Source organism: Sebastes fasciatus, chromosome 10 (assembly GCF_043250625.1).
Source record: "Sebastes fasciatus isolate fSebFas1 chromosome 10, fSebFas1.pri, whole genome shotgun sequence".
Lineage (NCBI taxonomy): Eukaryota > Metazoa > Chordata > Actinopteri > Perciformes > Sebastidae > Sebastes > Sebastes fasciatus.
The window spans coordinates 10,912,949-10,933,619 of record NC_133804.1 but is presented as its reverse complement, the minus strand read 5'-3'; the positions used below and the strand labels follow the sequence as shown (position 1 = coordinate 10,933,619).

General features: G+C 42.0%; 1 protein-coding gene across 16 annotated transcripts in view; it reads left to right on the top strand.

Annotated features, from left to right (window-relative positions):
- tenm2a (teneurin transmembrane protein 2a) overlaps nucleotides 1-20,671 on the top strand; it is a 248,142-nt gene that overhangs the window by 21,301 nt on the left and 206,170 nt on the right. Inside the window, exon 1 of one of the 16 annotated variants that reach the window (XM_074648055.1) lies at nucleotides 1,956-2,238. The exons of 14 other annotated variants lie outside the window; for them this stretch is intronic. The gene's annotated coding sequence lies outside the window, so the exon portion shown is untranslated. Of the gene's footprint in view, nucleotides 1-1,955; nucleotides 2,239-11,004; nucleotides 11,144-20,671 lie in introns of those variants that run through there. One more of the 16 variants, XM_074648054.1, reaches the window with a different exon arrangement.

The window sequence follows — 20,671 nt, the reverse complement described above, 5'->3', positions numbered from 1 at the left end:
ATCTTGTGTGATCTATTTGTGTCCTAAGCTGCTAATAGCTAGAGGGAATCAGGGGAACACAGCAGGGGTGGTGCTCGCATAATGGATTGGTTATTTTATGTTTTTCCCCCCAAAAAGACATTGGGAATTTTGTCTTTCCCTCCTTCCTATATTCATCACTTTGTCTCAGTTCTGTTTTACTAGAAAACAGAGGCTTGTTTTGGAGTAGCAGCACGCCTAGCAGTTATTTAGAGGCATGTGCTGTGCTGGTGTTACAGCTCAAGCTAAGACACCACATAAAATACGTGGTAGGGACTGAAATTCAGTGTGGGATGGAATTTCAGGACCCAGCACTCACCATCGGCGAGAGGATATCACACCGGGCGAGCTGAACTTGAGGAACGCCAGCCCAGTGGGCGAGAGGGATTTTTTTGAGAGCAGTGAAACCGCATTCTCCATTTCACAGTCGCAGCGCTGGCACGGCTGTGATAACAATGCGCCCTAAACCCGACGACTTATGTTCTTATTGACTCTCTGTGTGCCCCTACAGTTGCCTGACGAATATCCTGAGAAAAAAAAAGTAATTGTTAACAATGCACGTGCACACATCCCTTTTCCCTTTCGCCTCTTCTCCGGCTCTTCCTCTTTTTTGGTGTGGCAAAGCAGAGCTGCAGCTGATATGCATAATTGCGCGTTTAGAGGCGGTTGAGAGAGAGAGAGAGAGAGAGAGAGCTATTTTCAAAACCTCTTCCTGACAACTCAGAACGATTTTGGAAGTTTTCAGGACAATCAGCTTGCTAATTCCGCATTAATTGGTGATAAACTATGAAAAGCCCAAACAAGTTAATGGCTGTTTTCCGGAGGATGGGTAAGAGGGGTGCGAAATAGGTTTTCCTCATGCAGTTCTGCATGACAAGAGAAGGAAACTGTGGCGTGCAATTACAACATTGTTGATCTTCTATAGGGATCATATAATTCTCCGTAACAAATCCAGAAGGCTGTAATGTGGGGCGGTGTTACATAAATGTTTCAGAATCGCGGTGCTTGTTATGAGCTGGATCAATCCTCAGTGGACCAATTTTCCCGGGCCTTATAATGGCATCTCTAATGCTCCAGTCTACATGAAAATAAACAAGTCTGTAAAAAGGAATATTAAATGCACTGTATTACTGCTTCTTCCCGAAGAAACAAATTGATCCTTTTATGACATTCAATCTATAAAGCCGGGCGGCAGCTATTTTACGGCAGTTACCACAAACAAACTGGGTTTTATCGCCTTACGTGTCGGCATTGTGGATGGATAAACTGATCCGATTGGCTGCACCTGGTCTGAATGCAGGTAAGAGATTTGTCTGTATGCGTGTGTGTGTGTGTGAGAGAGAGATTGTGTGTGTGATCTCCGGCGTAGCTGTGAAGTGTGGCTGATTCCCTGATCCAGCAGGTTAAGGAGGGCTTTGGCTCCGTGCCGATGACCCATCTGGACTGTTTACCTGGACCACATCTCCGCCGCCGCTACTCAACTCAGACCTTCGGAGTTACAGCCGTCACAAAATTGTAATGGTCATTGACCCGATATACCTTTTAAGATTTTGTGAGACTCAATCTGTGTGTGTGTGTGTGTAATCCTGTGGCAGATGTGGTTCTCCCCTCAGTCATATCAACAACACACACAGATAAAGAACACAGACGGATAGCTCAAATTATTTTTCCATATTTTTCTATACCGCTAGAACGCTGATCCTTTTCAATCTGTCGCTGGTGACTTTAGCTCCAGTCCAAATATTGCATCTCCTCTGTTGTTGTCATGCCCATCTTATCCCAGAGCTCAAGCTGGATGTGACCTCCTACACACACACTACGAGAGCCAAAGAGGATCAACGCTCAGATCCACTCAGATTACCACCTTCTCTGTCGCTCTCTCTCTCTCTCTCTCTCTCTCTCTCTCCCTCTCTCCGTCTCTCCTGTCCACCTTGCGACGAATGGCTACTCCATCCAGAAGTTCCATTTGGACAAGGACAAACAGTACAACAGGCACACACACCGCTGCAGGGCCGGGTAACATTTGAGGGGCAGGATAATGTCAGCTGGCCAAGGCCTTGGTGGCTCCCAGTCATCCGTGGCTGCCAACTTCACTGACATCAGCTCCACTCCACAGTAATAGGACAAAGGCGGCCTGCCTTTTTTTTTTACAGCTTTTAATAGGACACCTCGTCGTCTGTGAGTGTGAGTGAATCAGAGAGAGAGAAGAGGAGGAGCGTGGTGAGCATCAATGGGTCTTTGTGTCTTTTTTTTGTGACTTGAAGGGAAACACCAGCAGGTAGGGGGACAGTGGGAGTATAAGGGCTTCAAAGATGACAGCAACCTGGTGCTCTCCTAGTTGTTGGGCTGGGGCAACCAATGCACTACAGTATTTTTAAGCAGTCAATATTAATATTTATCACAATGTAAATTAAGTCGTTAATTCTGCTGAGCACAAGATTCCCCTAAAGGTTCTCTATACGATATCCAGAGCATTAATATAGCAGTGAACAGCTATTTGCTAGATATGGAGGAGTAATGTCTACCTGAGCAGAGAATGAAGTCGCTCTCCCTCTGTGTGTGTTGTAAGCTTCTCCGTGCTTTGTTGACATCACCGCATACTTTTAGTGCATGTTCGTGCATGTGAGCATGCCCCACTGGCTACCTCACGGCCGCCAGTCGTCCCGACTGATGGCGTTATCGCGGAAGTGTAGCATCCACCCTCCGGTTCCCACTCAGGTTAACACTGTTAGCTCTCTCAGCACTTTTGCCGTTGTTTCCACTGTTAGAACTGTTAACACCATTAGCTGCAAGCCGCCGGCTCAGTCGTAGCCATGTTGAGAGCCGTGCGGAGGCAATAGAAATGCTCTCTCTAAATCTCGCATTTAGCACTTTTAAAGGGAGATCCCACCTATTTCGTAGTTTGTTTACAAGTCTTGGGGAGTACTAATGAATTATATGAAAAAAACTTGTATAAAGCCGAAGTCTGATAAATTGCCTCAAGTGATGTCACTTGAGGCAGGGTCAATATGGGGTTGTGGAGTAAGAAAGAAGTGAGCTTACCAGATCTCTGTAGCCCACCGCTTTGTCTGCTTGAGGCTTACAACTCGAGGCTACATTAGCCACTACTAGTGTAACACACCCACATCTCCGCGTTGCAATGTGGATAATGTAGTCAACAGGTTTTGACAACAAAGAAGAATGCATGGAATACAAAAAAGGTGTAGCCCAGTTAAAATTATGCATACATAAATAGTTGTCTGTGATAAATAAATACATAAATAAATAAGGTTTATTAAAAAGCATGGTTAAAATACATAATTTTCATTGTGTGTTAAAATGCTGAGGTCATGGGTTAAAAAATTTTAAGATGCATATTGAATATGCATGCATGTATTTTTATTTCACTTTGATGAAGCTTTTAATTTGATAGAGTGGTATCTTTCTGTGTATCTAATCACGTGTGATTTGCTTGTTGATTGGCTGGCATGCGTGTGCATGCAGAGAGGGCATGAGAGAGAGAGAGAGAGAGTTAACGAGGTGATGCGCCCGTTTTGAGGTGGAATTCCAAAGTTTGCAAAACAAGTTTGTATTAAACATGTCTGAGTTTGTCAACTAGAGAATCTCCAAGAGGACATGCTTTTCACAGTGACAGAGTTACAGAGAATTTCTACCCGAAGTTTGCTCCGCTGTAACCTGTATGAGGCCGCTCGTTAACCAAGTGAGAGGTGAATTAGCAAGGTGAACAGACTGCTGCTTTTAGTTAACCCAGCTAACACACGTAGGTTCGTCTGGACTGTTTCCGACCTGGAAGCTAGAGACAACACCCAGATAGCGCTCTGAGACATCCAGGATGCTCAGAGTTCCTCTTGCAACGCTGGATAACTACCAAACTCTGTGATTATGCCCACGTGCTGCCCTCCTGCTCATGGACACCTGCCTATGGACTGGTAACATCTAAGGAGAACCACAGAACTACAAGAAAGGTACCCACCACCCTGCTTTATTTTGTTTATGCTCCTGTTGGAGTGAAGTGACCCCTATGTTTTTGGTCCCAACGATCACAAGCAGCGAACCAGGCCTGCAACGATTTGATTTGATATTTTGCCGGCTTAGTATGTGAATATTGCTGTATGCACAGTGTTATTGCTGTTAAGTGGAACTTTGTTTAACACTTTGTTTGAAGAAACAAAAGTAAAAACACTTAAGGTTTAAGTTAATATTGTTTTATTTATTTTTTATTACAATTAAAGTAAGAAATTACTTATTTCTATTTTAAAACGGTTTCTAGGTGTGTTTATTATTTCAGAGGTTAAAGGGTATATAGCCTGCATAGACTGTGGTGCTTATACATTATGTATTAAAGGGTTAGTACACTCAATTATTTCTATAGTGACCCAAGATAAATAACATTAAGTAAATCAGAGTTACCCTAAAGAACTCAGGGCCCCATCTACATACATAGAGGGTAGACGGGCTACAAGAGTATCTATGGTTCTGCTGTAACGACTCTGACATTCTTTTAAAACTTCCCATGATGAGTGCAACAATGTTATACAGTAGAAGTGCAACGCTAAATTGGTGCAGTGCTCTTTTAAACTTAAAATTTCCCTAATATAATATTCAGAACCTGAAAAATGGGCAATAATTGTGTGGGCTGCAAACCGAATATCTATTCAAATAAACAAATCATACAAAAACAAACTCAAATCTTAAATCCTGTCAGTCTAAATCCTGATAATCCTTATAAACTGTAAGTATATAATCCTTATAATGTTGGAATGGTTAATCTTTGGGAGCATATCTAGGGTCAGTTACATTCAGCTGTTAAAATCAGTCATTTTCAACAATACCCGTCTCTTAGGCCTTTTAGACAACGCGGCACCACTGCGCGAAGGAAAACCTATTATTTCCAAAGGCCAGTTCAAACTGGTCAAACTTTGTGCGCAGCACACCGGGAACCCAGCGGCAAGCGCAGCGCAAACCTGTCCAAATAACTGTCCAATTTCTGACACGAGAAGAACAGCACATGGCGTGTTTAGCTAACTCAACCAACCCTGCTTTGCCTATTTTGGGAAGGGGACGCCGTCCATTCCTAAAAGTCTGCCATGTAATTGGTCAGAAACAGCTTCTATGTGTTGCGATTGGCTTATATGTACATTCTCAAGCGGTATAGCTTATCGACTGCACATTGAAGTATGTGTTCATGTGTTATATTTACATCTTTACATCTTGTTCCCTACAGTGTGCAAACATGTTCCTCTCTTTTTTTCCCTGTTCTACCCTCCAGGTATTTCCTGCTGTCACTGCAGACCTCTCTCCTTTAACATCATACCCCCGCCATCCCACACACACATGCATATATACATTCACACTTATCTCAAAACAGCACGCTTTCACTGACCAAAAATACACTACGATTTGAGTAGCATCGCGAAGGGCTACGCGGTATATCGGAATTTGACATTTGGCTTGAACTGTGATGCCGAGGCGCTGCATTTGAAAATCCCAGTGATAGACGCATGTACAGACACTAAAATTCGCACTGCGCTCAACTGGCCGTTGTTACTTTACTCCCAGTCATCCTCCCACACACACACACACACACACACACACAGCAGGGCAGCCAGCCTCTTGACACCGTTCCATTTAGCCCACACTCCTGCCGGAGGACTCAGCTAATAACTCACATAGCCTGAATACAGCCATAGCGTGAAACAATTACTTTGAAGAAGAAGCAGAGGAATCAGGGGAAATGCGAGAAAGCGCAACCTTGAGAGGGGATAACATTTTTTTAACATCAGCCAAAACCCCTGTGCTGAGAGTGATGCGGCGAAAAATAAATAAATCATCAGAGTTTGTTAATGAGTCTCTCAACTGAACTGAAGTTGCATTACAGCACACACTCATTACTATTCAAGGCCTTTCTCTCGCTCTCTGCAGGCCAGCAAAACAGGCTGGAAAAGAAAAACAGGAGAAAAAGAAACACTCCCAATGTGTCAGAAATCGAACTGCTCTCCCTGTAGAACTAAATTACCTGAAGCGACTGGCTACGTTTAATATATTTAATATATATTGCCCATCAAACACGTAATTTGCTTATATGGGTTATACAACGTAACAAGACAGTAGCTATTGATTGAAAATTAGCACTGCAGTAAAGAGCGGCGTCCCTCTGCTCAGTGGATATTAGACTGATAGAAGAGATATTTGGCATTGAATGAAGAGAGATTACGTGATGGCTCATCGGTGGGATTCTATGTAGGTTTCCTTACTGTCCATTATTTCTCTTCTGCAGTCCAAAGACGTGCCAATTAATGTGGATTCTTCTAAACTCCCCCATGGATTTGAATTGAAATGGTCTCTCTATAAAACAGTCAGTCTCCCTGTGTCCTCAGTGTATGATGGGATATATAGGTCCTGATCTCCTGTGACTTTCCAAAGTGGGTAGACTAAAGGCTGGCCCACACTAAAAGATTTTTCAGATCTTAACAGATATTGAAAATGTGAGAGACCCCACATGTTATGATAAATTCAACAGTTTGGTTCCTATAATGTGTGGAGAGCAAGGATTTGGCCAAAACAGAACACCACACTCTAACAGATTCATGAACAACAAGAGTCCCGACATGAATTAATGTAAATCTTGCAAAATATCTCTCGGTCAAACGTGACGTTGGTGTAAACAAACATGGCGAACGACGGGCAGGAAGTATTAGCGATGTTAGTTTTTGCACTACTTTGTACTGAAAATTCACGAAGAAAAAAAAATATGGATGAATTCATGGAGACACGTTAAATAAATACTTGTGTTGTTGACACAAATCAACATGTTGGTTTTCCATTTCTGAGGTCTATCTTACTACTACTTCATGCTTTGTGTTTGCATTAGCCGCGGCCGCCATGACTGCGGTTGCTGTCCTTCCTTCTTCAGTCAGCTTGGTTCCCAATTGGCTATTGTTTTTTCCCACTTGACTGCGTCATCAGCTGTCCTCTGGGTTCCCCACACACAACAGGATATCCGATCGTAAATATGTCCAATATGAACATGTTTAATATATGCGAAATCGGTGTGTGCAGGATGGACTTCCGAGCAGATCGGGGGATGGGAAAAACACTCACGTACCTCACACCACAGGAATATCTGGAAAGATAATCTTTAGTACCATTAAAAAATCGGGGCTTTGCTGACCATTGTTGGTCGGCTTGATTCTCGTGCATTGTGTATGCTAAGAAACCGTCTTTGAAAAGGATCTTTATTTGTTCGTTGGTGTGTGTGGTTTGTATTCTCTGTAGATGATACATTTACAGAATATGACTTCACATAGATATATTCCAGTGCTGTAATCAGAAACAATAGACATCTAAAATATCAATATCATCACACCTTCAGAATCAAAAATATTTTTACTGATATGTCGGTATAGTCTATAGAATAGATTTACATACATATGTATAGTCCACATTGCAATGCAGCTGCAGTACAATGAGAATAAAGGCTTTAAATATTCATTTCTCTTGACTGAAAATTGGCTTTCTTGCTCATATAAGGCTAATGTCATCAATACTGCTATTGGCGTTAGACCTCTCTGGCTTCACATATAATCCCGTTGAATATAATCAACCCAGGCACGTTTTCTGAAGTATGTCAAAAGGCTTCCTGGGAAATATAGGAAATCACTAACTGGTGCAGAACTAGATTGAGGATATATATGAGAAAAAGGGGATACAACAGAAAGGCAAATTTCCACATTTAATCACAAAATAGCTTATTGAATACTGAACAGTAGTTGTCGTTAAGTGATATTATTATTATTATTATTAAAAGACATTTGGATCAACCTGGGAGTATCAGTGGGTTCCAAGCCTATATTATGAACTTTAACGGTAGGCCTACTCCTTTGCTTGCACTTTTTAATCACAGACAGTAATGGTGTGCGAGAGAGTCAGTTTAAATGTCTCCCGAAGTGTGAGAGGCATTTGCAAATATTTGTGACCCAGAAATTATGGGAATTACACGTTCACAGAAAGATACACACTGGGGAAAAAAGTGTTTGTGTTCTCATCAGTGTAATGGAACTTAAAGAGTCTGAAAACGTGTGATGTTTCTCTATAACATTAAATATTAATGACTTAATAAGCAGCAATCAAGGTTAAAGTTAATATGAAAAAACACATTGTTAGGTATTATTTATTAATAGTCCAACAGCTAATCTCAGCTATCCTGCTTCATTAGGACAACTGTGATCAGATTTAGATAATTCTTATGCCTCCACGCCGGCGATAGCCGTGGCCAGAGGCATCATGTTTTCGGGTTGTCCGTCCGTGAACACGATATCTCAGGAACGCCTGGAGGGAATTCCTTCAAATTTGGCACAAACGTCCTTGGACTCAAGGATGAACTGATTCGATTTTGGTGGTCAAAGGTCAATGTCAATGTGACCTCGCAAAACACGTTCTTGGCCAGAACTCACAAATTCATATGCTAATAGAGTGCTCTAGGGATGATGTATTTTTATAGGCCAGTCAGGAAGGTAGCATCGCCCTGGTTCCCTCGACAAAAACCCAATGGGATTTTTCCACTGGGTTTTAGATTTTTGCAGAAAATAAGCTCTGTGGCAAACACACATTTATGAGACTTACACGTTTTGTTCTCTAAAATAATCTCCACAAATGAACACCACTTTTATGATTTTTGAAGTGTAAATGCAATCGCCAGAAGTAAAAAGCTAACATTAGACTATAAACAAACTACAGAACAGTCGCATGAGCCCGAGTATACACAACGAGGCTGTATAGGCGGACGAGCCGGCGTGATGACGTTTTGTAGTCTCATTTAGCCACTTGTTAGCAACCGCCTTTTTTAAGACACATAAAGGCTTCAAAATTCACAAGTGGGATATTTACTTATGTATTTTATGTTGTAGGACAAAACGTTAAAATCTCTTAAGCTTGTGTTAACCACAGACCTTATTTCAGTCATCTTACTAAAAACCCATTAAAAAAAACGATTGACTTCCAGACGAGGGAACCGGAAGAGCTAAAATGCTAACTCATTTCCGTGTTTTCGGACTCCTGTAGAACTCTATTATGACTATTTTATACAAATGTCTAACAGGATAAAATGATGAAGTGATGACATTTTGGACAGACCTGGATGTAAACTGCAGTTTGAGAGATTGGCGGAGGCATACAACCTTGAGGCGGATTGGTGCATGGAAATAAGTGTCATCAAATTTTTCCAATTGAACCCCGCCCACTTCAAACCAGTGTGAGGAGCTCATACAAAAAAACACAAATCTAGAAAACGCTCAATTAAAACAACCCAAATGATTCAAACCGTCTTCATGTACTGTAGGAGCACAGTACTGATGGTAAGAAGCTTATTGAGGGAATAGGTTTTCAGGGCCTTTAACATAATGGAAATGGAACAAAAGTCTTGGTAAGATATGAGGTGTCTGATTTGTGAAAGATATTATCTGAAGATTAGTTTCATTTCAGATTTTAATAAAGCAGTGGATGGAACTAAAGATTGTACAGGTAGTACAAAAATACCACGGTAATCATGTCAGAGGCTTTGTGCAAAAGTGACTCAGGGATATAACAGCATTGATTGGAGGTAAAAAATCTATTCCTCAGCTGCGCGGCTGCACGGTGATGTGTGTAAAGATTTATGTGTGTGTGTATGTATGCATGTGTCTTGGGGGGGGCGAGATTCCTCTGCGGTTGCCTGTGGTTGAGTGGAGAGAGCTCATTTGAGAAGACGCGATTTGAGGAGCGATCGGGGAATTCCTCCAACATCATGCTCCTATAAATCATCTCTTTAATCAGCCTGAAACTCCCTCTCAGCTGCACAGCTGACAAACACACATACACAGACACACTATGTTACAATGCAAGGAAGAAAAAAAAAAAAAAAGCCCAGCGCTGCGGGCTGACAGAGCGTGACGGCGTCACATAGCGGGGTAAACGAAGAGCCAAGCAAAGATAAAGGTAGAGTGACTGAATGAAGGGAACGTTAAGGGAGACGTAGTTCACCCGGGTTGGCAGAGTTGGTGCCGAGCCGAGCCGTGCCTGGCTGGTAATTGGATCGGAGAGTCTTTGGGGAGGAAGTTAGACACGGGGGGGGCGGTGGGAGATGAGGCGACTAGATTGCTAAAATCCCTGTCTACTGAGTCTATCAGCCTTGAGGAGCTATCTATGGACTATATTACACTTATTTATTGATATAATTCAACATAGAGCCTAAACAAGACCCAAACCTAATCACCACCCGAACACTAACCTACATCCTCTTGCGGCTCTTCCATTTAAATATATAAGGCCTTTGCTGTGCAGCGTTTTTAATCTGATATACATCACTCTCGTTGATGTTCGGCCTGAATGAGAGAGACGGAGGGAGATGGGAAGAGATAGAGTCGTCTGATATTTGTATTACAGTAATACCTTGGCTTAATGGATGTCTGCTTTGGAATAAGGCTGTTCTCAGTCCAATTGAGATTGTGTTGCGTTGGGAGGGATGAGGTGCGCCCCCCTCATAAATCCTCTCCTAGATGAGATTGGGGTTCAGAACGAGGGAATGAGCGGACAGTAAAAAAGACAGAATGATGCGCACAAATCCAGCTGAGGATTGTGACTGTGTGTGTATGTGTGGAGATGGCGAATCCCTTATATACAGGCTCTGTTAATCCTCCAGTCAGGCCTGGTGTTGTCTATGTGACACACACACTTGCTCACACACTTGCTCACACACACACGGAGGAAGAGCTAATGTTTCTCAGACGCAGCTCTTTGGAGGACGATGTTATTTGTTCTCTCTCTCGCTTGTCCCTCTAGCTGTATTACTCACACTCTTTTCTCTTTTTTTGGCAAAAACACACACATGTGGTGCAGTACAATGACACTCCCTGGCCCTATTTTGTGGATGTAGATGGACGTAAAGAATGCAAGAGAGAGAGGATGAGAGGAGCGTTGCCAGGGGGAGGAGGAAACAGCTGGAGGTGGGAAAGGTCAGCCAGCCAGTGGTTCTGTCACAAATGAAAAAAAAAAGCTGCTGTTGGATTCATGGAATCAGCTCGTAGTGGAATAAACAATGGAGGCAAGGAGTGATGGGAAAGGATGCAGCACGAGGGAGGAAGAAATGGTGGTAAGCAGTACATTTTACTCTATGGTGTACCTTTTTCTTGCGTACCGGAACTTCTTACAAGCTGTTGGTATTCTTTTCTGCCCTCTCCATGTCAGGTTCTCTGTGAGATTAATAATGGCGATTCGTAACGGCGCAGCACCGGCTTATTTGCGCCGCGCCTCATAAAACCTCTTCCTAACCGAACGCGATGCAAACGAGCAAACATCAGATTGTTTCAGGTCTTCCCTTGAAGATGTCCTAACCTGCTCCAAGCTTCAGCGAACAGGCGAACAGGCTGCGCGCACTGGCTCTATTTACGTGGTTTCGCACACCTCCAACCTATTTTCCATGGTTGAAATTGACGCTGACAGTAACTGACATGTAATCAATATCGCATATTATAAAAACGTGGAGCATGGGGAGGGGGCGTAAGAACGAAGTAGGCCTACCGCAGTAGTCAGTGTTACCGGTGTTACCTTTGTTACACCATGGTCACACCGTGGTCACACCGATTACATTACATACCCACCGCCTCCACAGTCGTTTTGCTTTTTTTACAAAAATAAAACCAATTTAGTTAATTTTGCCGTGTTATCAACACATAGTCGGATGACGGACGCTAAAAACTGAAAGTGAAAGTGTCTGCTCCGTATGGAGTCTCAGCACAGTGTACGATTTCGCACACGGGACGAGAAAGAGATGACAGACAAGACGATGGCGGAGGATTTGGTATCAAAGCAAAAAGCAAAAGCGGCTATTTGGCAATATGTCGGATTCATACCCAATGCTATAAGGGAACCATAACGTTAATGGGGTAATTGCCGTGAGGAGGTTGGAGCGTTCCCAGTCGGTGTGCACGGCGCACAGCACCGGGTGGAAACCTGTGGCCCTGCAGCAAAAGCTCTACTGTAGAGGCCAGACACACAGCCGCCCGACGTTAAAGATCAAAGTAAGCGCGCTACACATATTGACATCTTTTCTTGTAAATTGTCCGGTGTAATCAGTAATACCGGTGTTGTCACAAGTTTATTAACTGGTGGGAAAATGTCCTCACTGCCACATCCCTAGAACGAGGGTGCTGTAATTTATCGGTACAATGTTCACGTCCTTTTCGTAAAATAATGTAAAGAAATATAATTAATGAAACATTTTTAACAATTTCTGAATTTGCTCTTTTGATTTATAGAAAATGATGTAAAAATAGACAGTTTTGATTATTTTTTATTGATAGAGAGAAATAGTAATGAAAGGTAAAGAGAGAGAGAGGGGTTGACAAGTCGGATTCAAACCCTGTATCGCTGTGGTAAGAACTCAGCCTTGGTACATGGGACACCCGCTCTATCAGGTGAGCTATAGCTGTGCCCCAAAATTGCATAGTTTTAAGTAAAAAAAACTAAAATTTTCTTGGGGGAGAAAAAAAAAATCCAATATCTAATACCTTTTTTCACTATAGAAATTCAAAATGTGTCCCTTTATCCTGCTGCATAATATGCAACCCGAATGAATAGTTCACACACCTCAGCTCTGCATGCATACCTGCCTGTCTGGCTGTCTGCTATTGAATCCAGACTATAGACATCCTATAATATATTATAGAGAGATTCTACAAATTATGCAGGGAAGCACTTTGAGTATTAACACTATATACAAACACACCACCTTAACCCTATAATAATCAGTTGGAATAATATTGGAGGCCAACTCTAGAAGACGCATAGCCCAAGTATAATAAAGCAATAAAATCACAACAGATTATAACTGACACAGTATAAAATGCTTAAAGAAGAAAGAATGAATAAATAGGTGTAAGAAATTGCTGATACCGGCCGATACACACACCAACATGTGAATAAGGGGAGTACCGGCACTTGTGTTTTTTTCCACTTCAAGCACTGGTGGTAAGGATAGGAGACAAGAGAGCAGAGAGGAGATGACAGTGAAGAAACAGGAAATGTTGCAGAAGGCAAAGGCAGTCGTCTTGAGCAGAGGCTGAAGATTTTCATTGAGTTCCTCGGGTGCTCATGGGAGAGGGGAAGGGTCAGGTTGCCCATATGTAAACAGCAGATGCGAAAAGCCGCCCGCACATGCCGCCACCCTCGGGCTCCGGAGAGCTGCACAGTCGAGGGCTTGCCGTGCGCTCCCTGAAACCCTCGCCCATCTGCCGCTGCTTTAGCCTCATAAGCTAAAGTCCTGTAAAGACATCGACAGTGACAGCTACCTCGAGCCTTTAAGGATTCAGGTGCGATTAAAACAAGTGTTGCTTCCATTAGGTTTTACACACCAGTCAGCAGTACGCCGGCGAGCAGGCCCGAGCACGCTGCCGCTCATTAGTGCTGTGACTCTGGCACTGGCAGGGTCTTAATTGTTTTTCTCTTTAACTGAGCAACTTCATCAATAATCATTAAAAGGTGCTCAAGCAGGTGGGGCACTTCTTAACTTCGTCACAAGCGGCACAAAACACACACACACACACACACACACACTAGCAGTTGATACAAGCCATGCATGACTCACACGGGGCTCGTTTTTGAATATTCTTTCATGTGCTGTGAAATTAGTCTCATGTCGCTTATTTTATTAGGTGTTTTTTCGAGTGTTTGAGAGACTTCTGATAGAAATCCCGGTTAGAAATGGCCCAATTTGAGTGTTAAATAAAACTGGATGCAGCTCATTACTTAGCAGCTGTACTGAAAAGAGAAGTAATCAAATAGAGGAGGCTGAAAAGAACAGATTGAGTTGACTTTTTGGGCAAAACAGAGGATGAGATGTCTTTACATCATCTAGATTTGAGTGTTATTTTCCCACAGAATTGACCACATGTTCAGTCACCGTGGTGCACTTAAAAGACGATTTGATTTTTGTCAGCTGTGTGGTGCAGATATGTCTGTGTGTGTGTATGAGTGGCACATTCTCTTGCTTACTGTCGGTGACATTTCAGCTGTACATCTGGGGGCATGCTGAGTTCTGTAAAGGTTGTCATAGCACGGTCTCCAGCAATGCCCTCCCCCCTCCCTCCCTCAGTCTCCCCCTGTCTCTCCTTTTCCATCTCTTCCTTCCTTTATCTATCTGTCTGTCTCGCTCTGTCAATCATTTCGTTTGGATCTCTTCTGCCTTCATTTCTCTGTGTGGTTTTTCTCTGTCTTCAACCTGATCTCATGGGAAGGCGTATAAATAGCACGACATTTTAAGGACATTTCGAGTGTCATTTAAGGCTACGTCATCGTGGAAATGGTCGTGGTTTTTAAGTAATAAAACTACAGTAACGGCCGCAGTTAGGTTTAGGCAACAAAACCACTTAGTTAGGTTTAGAAAAAACATCGTGGTTGAACTTAAAGTAATAGGGCTGGGACGATTCACCTATCTCCTACCTCATACTATCACGATACTTGGGTGCCGATTTTTAAGTATTAAGTCAAATATATCAGTCATTGTCGGGTATTATTTATTCATGTATTTTCCAGCAACACAAAAATCAAATCATAAAGACATTTACCTCATAAATTAGTGGTATTTTCTTTTTAATTTATAGGGGACATGTAATGTTTTTTAATTTCTGGTGAATATAATCCAATCAATTTTATACAGTTCCCTTTTTTAACACCTTATTTTGAAAACCGGACGTAGTCACACATAGTGTATATACTTTGCTAACTTTGCCAAGTCCATCGCTAGCTCTCCCATCAGCTCCGTTCTCTTTATACATTCATGGTCAGCTCCATCTGGGCCGATTGAATGCATTTCACATTAATGTCAGTGTATGGGTGCTCTACAGTTGCACCATCGGCTGATTTGACCACGGAGATGAGAGTGACAGCTGGCTTGCAGCTTAAGCCATGATGTCTAGCTCTGCTTTTCCTGCAATGTGTGACACCCAAAGTGTTTCCATAATTTACTGTATGTGTAGTGTTTACCACTTAAAATGTGAAGGTGCAGGTCATATCCATTTCTGCTTTGTCGTTTCGGCTCGCTGCTGTTTGTTTTTTCGTTGGCCGATACGGAAGGGATATGACATCACGTTACTCTGACTACAATAATAAAGCGGTTACTTCCTTCTACCTCCGCATAGACTCAAATGAAGCAAATATATCGATTCTGGCATTAAAAAATCAATTTCAAAAGCTTAGTAAAATACGTACAGAAACAACGTGACATATGTAACTAACTTAACTTCAAAATAACTCTATAACAACACTTTGGGACACAAACACGGTCTCTTGGTTGAAAGACCTCCCCTCCCGCCCACCATAAGCAGTCTTTCTCTCTTTTTTTATTCTACGTCACCAGCTCTGAGCGTAGCATATTCACGCAGATGTGTTCACATTGCAGTCAGTACAGACAACATGACGTTAAATGACACTCCAAAAGCAAGAACGGTGTTGTTATTGCACTTAAAATGACTTACAAATCGCTGTGTCATCCATACACCATTTGGTGAGACCGGGCTGCTGTCTCAGTCGCTCTGTCTCTGGCTTTCGTCTCTCATAACATATCATTATTAAATACACCCACACTGCTCTTCTCAGCAACCTTTAATGCACAGACTCATTACATGTGACCTCTCACGGTAAACACGCAGTGCTGCCTTTCCACTCCTCACGTGTATTTCCAGCTCCTTTTATCTAAACTCTCAAATTTTTCTAATCCGTTTTGCTACTTCTGTCATTTATTCTAATGTATTTGCCAACCTGCTCCCTGTACGTCTGTCTGCTGATCCCTCCGAGTCGCACTCTCTCTACCCCCAGCCAGCCTTCTGTCTCCCTCTGTTAGGGGTGATCTAGCTTTTGCTTCGTTCTCCGTGTAACCCCCCACCCTCCTCCTCCCCGTTCTGTCATCTGTTGCTGATAGTTGTGCCGTATTAGAGGAAGCGGGCCCCGGGGCAGCCTATTTGTATGGGCCGCGCGCACTCAGAGCCTTTCCGAGCTGACAGAAAAGCTTTACGGCAAAAACACATTGTGTGTTCGGTTCCACGCTTACACACAAATCACTCTTGTTCATTTACTTTTCCTGTCCTGGGGAGATGTCGCTGCGCTGGGGGAAAGTTTGCCTGCCTTCCCCTGGCAAGGACTGAGTTCTCTCTCTATGTGTATGTATGTGTGTGTGTGTGTGTGTGTGTGTGTGTGTGTGTGTGTGTGTGTGTGTGTGTGTGTGTGTGTGTGTGTGTGTGTACTAAAGCCAGCAAGTGAGCATGTTAAGAATAGCTGTGGGGGGAATGAATGCTTTTGGTCCCTGTAGGCATGCGTGAGTTGCAAACAGAGAGGAGAGCAGAGCTGATTCAGTGAGTAAACTAACTGAGGACTTCAATGGTAAACATGGAAATTAGACGACTGTAACCAAAGAGCCATATGTTAGCAAGTAGAAAATGAACACAAGAAAATAAGACATTATTAGTAGGGCTGTTAATTGATTGAAATATTTAATCATAATTAATCACATGATTGTCTAAAGTTAATCGCGATTATTGGCAAATGAAATGAACATTTGTTAAAAATGTACCAAGTATTTAATACTCAAATCTGCTTTTCTTATGCCAATGTATGCATATATTTATTATTGGACATAAATTAACACAAAACAATGACACATATTGTCCAGAAACCCTCACAGTTACTACATTTAGCATAAAAAAATATGCTCAACCCACTTTGAAAATGGCCATGCCAGTTTTCCTTGCCAAAATATAGCGTATGTTTGGAGCGTTATTCACCCTCCTTTGTGACTAGCCTAGTATGACATGGTTGGTACCAATGGATTCCTTACTTTCCTTCACTCTAGCTTTAAAACTCAGCCCACTACAACCTCCGAAACATCGATTGCGTTAATGCGTCAAAGAAACTAATTTGCGTTAACATGTTATTATCATGTTAACTTTGACAGCCCTAATTATTAGTGCCCTAAAAAGTACCGGGCGTTAATTTGAACTATATTAAAAGACATAAAATAAAAAAAATAAAAAAGCAGCAGGGGCGAAACAACCTGGGATTTGAGGATAATTCAGTGACATGTCTAATTATTAGACTCCTGGTGAATTTTGCATAATTATACATGGGGGTTATTTTTTGCAATCTCATGTCATCATGTCATCTTTTCACGACGAAAATAATTTTCCACAGATCGGTGTGGTATTCTGTAATTGTGGAAAAAGTCAAAGGAGGTGGCATTTTCAACAAACCCTCCCCCTCCCACCCCCCAATCACGCTTTCCCTGCCTCTTTGGCATTTCTGTGTGAGTGACAGTGGATAGATGTGGATCTAGAGCAGTAATTAAATCAAGGTCTGCTTCTGTTAAACACGGGGCGTTTAGGGGTGACAATGCTTATTGACAAAAATCTACGCAAATGTCAACTGCCCCTTTCCATTCCAATTTGATGTAATTTACAGATGTTGTCAAGCTATTTAGCTCATTCGGGGGCTGCAAAGTCGGAGGGAAATACTGAGAAAAACGCAGGCTTTATTTTTGGCAGAGAGATAAAGAAAGAAGTGAGCACACCTTGTTTTTTTTCACAGAGATCTGACGTCTCTCTTTTCCTGTCTGCCATCACTCCTTCCCAGTGGCAATCTCTGTCCTCTCCCTCTCCCTCTTTTAGAGAGAGAGGAAGAGGAACAGCCACAGGAGGCTTACTAGGCCTGGAGACAAAAAACACATCAAAACGTTCAGTGATTTCTTTTCTATCTTTCTGATTACAGATTTGCATGAACAAAGCTAAATAAAGGTATATGTGGAGATTAAGAACCAACATAACTTGGCAACATCCCCAGCAACACATGAAAAAAAAAAAGGAAAAGCAGCAATAAAACGCTATCTACTGATCAAAGTCGAGTGCTGAGGCAACACTTCTGTTGCTCGAAAAGTTGCCCTGTGAGAATTGTGAAGAGTTCACAGGGAGTTGTGTTTGCTTAATATCTCCTGAAACACACATGAACATTTAGGACACAGGCATGTTGGCACTTACACGCTCGCAGGCGCTCAAACAAGCGCACACAGCACATTTACACAGGTACAATACACACACAGACACGCATATATATTTGCACAAAAAAAAAGCAAATTGGTGCTTAGCTATGCAGGGTAAAATTAACATTTAATTTGCTATGAAATCAGCTTTTAACACCATTCAACGTGAACAGTACATCAATGGCAGCAGGGTTAAAACTGTGTTTTTATGCTCCTAACTGTCAGCCATCGTGATTATGAGTAGAGTAAAGCGCGGCGGGAAAGAGGAGCGAAGAGAGAAGAAAATAGAGAAAAGAGCACTTATTGGTGTGATCCTTATGAGTTGGTCTTAATTAGCATAATGAGGAGAAAGAAAGGATTAGAAGAGAACGGAGTACATCCAGCTAGTTGCCATGGAAATGAAAAATGAGTTGAAGAGATAGCAGTCAAAGTTGGGCTACAGGTTGTCATTCAGCCATACTGTATCGTGGTTTATCAACAAATTTAGTACCCACCTTTGCAGAGCTAAATTGTTAATGGCAGCGCCCGTAATTGCAGGTATATGACAGTAGAGGAGATAAACACAAAACCATGGAGTTTATTCACGTGACCCCCAAACACAAGGGCATCTCATTGTCATTTAATCTCAATGACATGTAACCGTTAATTTCGGCGGCATTGTTTTTGGTGATGCAAACACGGGAGGCTGAGGTTCATTGTAGCGGGCAGCGGCGTGGGTAGAGCGTGACATCACTGTGTGTAAAATAATAGTTAGTCAGGGGTTCCTAATTATAGGTCTACTACCAAACATGGGATACAATGAGACACAGAGCTGGTTCAACATTATCATTTTAATGGAACCAATCGATTCATGTTCAGAAACTGGAGCTGCACACTCATGCTTTTGTTTCCATTTCTTACTCTAAATATCTTTGTTATCACTTACCTAATTCAGACATTAGCAGCCAAGGTTGCTCTCCAATTATGCAAACAAATTTGAACATGGAAGTTTTGAACAAGCGTGGGCCTATTTTAAAGTAACTTTCAGAAAAACCATGTTGCTTATCAGAAGTGGGGTGGCAAAGATGCTGCGAAAACAGATCAGTCATCAGCATAGAGTTTAATAACGTGGAGCTAACTGATCACTGTCTTTAGACGGGAGAAGTTTCAGTTGGTTGCAATCTGCAACCTGACCGCTAGATGTCACCAGATCCTACACACTGCACCAAATTTATACAGTGTTTCACAAAACAAGACTAATAGTCAAAATTAAGACTGCAGCCAGGATCTGTGAGGCTGTACTTAAGCGCAGCAAAACTTTGAGTTAAATGCTAACGTCAGCATGCTAACATGCTTACAGTAACAATGCTAAGATACTTATGTTTAGGAGTTATAATGTTTACCATGTTCACTAGAGTGTTTGCATGCTAATATTTGCCAATTAGCACTAAACACAGAGTACAGCTGAGTCTGATAATGCCACTCGTTTTGCTGCCCCCAACGGTAATGATCTTGCGAACCCTTAGATTAATTTTGTGTCCCCTTGTGCGGTCCCGACCCTCAGGTTGAAAACCAATTGCCTGCATGGGCCACCACTCTCCTAAATTTGGTGGCCAGGTACATTTTTGGTGGCCCAAATCCAAACGTATGTAAAAACAAGACTAAATTGCTGTCTTGTTTTTAGCTGTGACATAACAGAAAAAAAAAAATGTAATTATTTATTTAGATTGAAAGCTCAAGTTCTTTGTTCTCTCACAGTCTCTTAGTGCACACACTACAAAAGATCTTTTTTGCATAAAAACACACAATTGAAATGATTAGGACATGAATGGTTGTAATTTTATTTAAATATTTGCTTTGATTAAAAAAATCTTGGCATCACTAGTTTTAATTATGTATTATAAGCTGCTTAGAGCTAGTGTTGTGAGGTTAAACAGGTCGTTATTCCTTCTCTAATATCTTATTTACATTGCTGTGAAAACATCTCCATCAAACAACCAGGTATTTTATTCAAGTTTCTCGCCAAAAAAACTAATTTTACAAGATTACATTTGAACACATCACATCACTCATGTTGTAATTCACCTTTGCTCAATACTAATTTTTACTGAATTTAGCATGGGCCATGGTTAATGTCGAACACTGTTACATCTCCAAACTAGCTTTATTATCATCAAGCAAATGAATCTCACTGCTTGTGCATTTTAAAAGTACACTAACTTATCATCTTTTTGTTTTCGCTGCGGCTCAGAGAACGTGCGGCGAGAATCAAACACATCAAACCCCCGATGATTTATCACAATGCACACTAGCGGCCAGTCCCGGGAAAGACTGCCAAATGCCAAGTGTGATGGGAGCAACTTTGCATCTCTTTCAAAAGAACAAAAACAAAAAGGTAACTAGAGAAAAGACACCCACTCATATCACACAGAAGTCACAGAATGGAGAAGAAAAAAAAATGGGGGGTTGAATGAAAATGAGCTGTTTGTCACAAAGAACTGTTGCATTACAAAAGAGCCCGTCCTTGGAAGAAAGAGACAAAGTCGTATGGCAGGTTCTCTTTCCAAGCGCCTGTATGTTGCCAGAACTATTGAAGAGCGGGGATGAATGAGAGGCACA